The sequence below is a fragment of the Hipposideros armiger genome, unplaced genomic scaffold (assembly GCF_001890085.2).
Source record: "Hipposideros armiger isolate ML-2016 unplaced genomic scaffold, ASM189008v1 scaffold_636, whole genome shotgun sequence".
In the NCBI taxonomy this organism is placed as follows: domain Eukaryota; kingdom Metazoa; phylum Chordata; class Mammalia; order Chiroptera; family Hipposideridae; genus Hipposideros; species Hipposideros armiger.
The window spans coordinates 528,156-530,946 of NW_017731986.1; positions in this window are offsets into that span (position 1 = coordinate 528,156).

Below are 2,791 nucleotides of genomic sequence, written 5' to 3' on the forward strand. Positions count from 1 at the left end.
GTGTGAGTCAGATTATTCTGCTTTTTGCTTTAACTCTTCTGGCCATTAGAATAACTATTCCAACCTGGTATTTGGTAGTGGAGTGCTGCTACTTGGTCGCTGACACCCTGAGATGCAATTACTCACACTGCATTTATTTTCCACCTTCAGTGACTCCCATTTCAACTACAAGGTCGAGATGACAGAGAAGAGAGATTGCTGAGCTCTTCAAATATGATGCAGCTCCCCTTACAAATTTATTTATCATGGCGTTGGTGAAAGGTGTGTCTCTGGACTCTCTAAGTGTGGGTGAGTATATCTGAAAAGACAAATCCACTCTGAAATTCCAATCTGCCTAAGCTTTTGAATCTCTTCTGCTACTACAGACCAAGGCAGGTCTGACATTTCTAGCTCACTAACTGTGGGCCACCTTTCGGTCCATGGTTCAGCCAACCAACCAACATACTCACCAGTTTGGGCCGTTTCTCCCTCCCTGAGCTGCAGCCTTCACACAGAATCTCCACTAAGTGAGCCCACCAGTAAACCCAGCCTGGCTCAACTTTATGTTACCGTCATTACCCCACATCCTTAAAAGCCATTCCCACACATGTTCCCTGGATTACTTTCTGAATAAATTAGAAAACTTGAGTATTTCTTTTGGAGTGTAGAGCACCTCCTCATGGGTCACATTTTACCACACCTTTAGGGTCCTGAGAGGACTTAAGTCTAGTTATAGGGGGACAGTGGGGTGAGTCCTGAGGAGAATCAGCATCTTGATGAAACAAATAAAGAGTTAAATGCAAATAAAAACCACAATGGGATACCACTTCACTCTGGTCAGAATGGCTATCATCAATAAATCAACAAACAACAAGTGCTGGCGAGGCTGTGGTGAAAAGGGAACCCTGCTGCACTGTTAGTGGAACTGCAGATTGGTGCAGCCATTATGGAAATCAGTATGGAGGCATCTCAAAAAACTGGAAATGGAACTACCATATGACCCAGCAATTCCACTCTTGTTTATCTATCCAGAGAAACCCAAGATGCTAAGTCAAAAAAATATATGCACCCCTATGTTTATTGCAGCACTATATACAATAGCCAAGACTTGGAAACAACCAAAATGCCCATCGGTAGACAATTGTATTAAGAAACTGTGGTACATTTATACAATGGAGTATTACTCTGCTATAAAGAAGAATGAAATTGTACCGTTTGCAACAATATGGATGGGCCTAAAGAACATTATGTTACGTGAAAGATGTCAGTCAGAGAAAGACAGATACCATATGATCTCACTTGTGAAATCTAAAAAACTGAATGAATGAGAAAAGTAAACAGAAATAGTCTCAGAGATATAGAGGAAAAACTGATGGTTGCTAGTTGGGAGTTGGGTGGGGATGAGGGAGAAGGGGAAGGGATTAGACATCATAAATAGGTAATTACAATATTGCCACAGGGATATGAGACAGTTTGGGGAATATAATTAATATGTTGTAAATATTTTGTAGGGTGTCAGATGGTCACATGTCTTGTTAGGGAGACCACTTCATGGAAGAGGTAGATCACTGCACTGTATACCCGAAGCTGATGTTGTATAATACTGTATGTCAACTATAATTATATATACATATAGTCATGGGACGTGGAGTAGAGTGTGGGAATGGAGTTAATGGAATTGTAATAGATATGTATGATATGGAGGGGGGTAGTGGGGCAGCGGATTGGGGGAGGAGGTTGTCACTTTGAGGGGTAAAAAATATAACTATTGTGCTGTATTGTCCACCTGAAACTAATTTTTAAAAAAAAGAGTTCATGTGAGTGGGATTGTGAGCTGGCAGGATGGGACAGGCAAGGAGTTAACAGGAGCGAGCTTCTGGGCTAACAGGAATGAGTTTAAACTGCTTAGCTCTGACTCCACTGGCTAGCACTGCACCTACAGCTGACAAGCACCTTACATCCATCATAGGTGAGAACAGAATAGTCCCCAAACACAACAGCAACCCTCTGCAAGCTGCTATCCATCATAGATGGGAACAGGGCAGTTCCCAGGAGAAGAAAATTGTAATGGCAGTCCCCCTGCAAGTTTACAAGCACCCTACATCCTGCTTGGAAAAATATAAAACCCCAACACTCCTTCTCATTGGTGTAGCTGTCTCCCCTTGGACTCTGCCCTGGCACAATTCCTGCCAGTATCTCTCTCTTACCCCTCTGTCTCCGCAGCTCTCCCTCTCAGACTGCCCTAGCAAAACTTCTGCCAGTTCCAAACAGAACTCTCTCTCTCTTTTAACTTTCAATAAATTTTTTCTCTGGATATTCTTGTAGAGTCTTGTAAATTCTTTTACATTCTGCGAATGACCAGGGGTTAATTCCACACCAAGACACAGTCTTGTGTGGCAGCTATCTCAAAGGGGGCCATTCCAGTTTCCTTGCTCAATGCAGGGTTCATCTGCTCAGAAAGGATAGAGAGGCCACTTCCACTGGGGGTTGGAAAGCTGTTTCCAGTGTCAGAGGAGATTCATCAGAATTAGAAGCTCAATGTCCACAGCTTCATCGAGGTCTTTCCACATGTACACATTCCAGCTCTGAGGACTCCATTCCTCACCAATCAATGTACCCAGTTTTACAAAAGGTACCCTGAGAAGCTGGGGGTTCAATGTGCATTGTGTATCACCCAGTTGCAGAATGAGACTGAGTTTGATTTTTCAGCCATCTCAGCCATTGCTGCTACAGAAGATAAGGGTCTCCTTCAGGGCACACATAGAAGCTTTCAGTCATTTATACACCACTTGCACTGGAATTCAAATCCTTA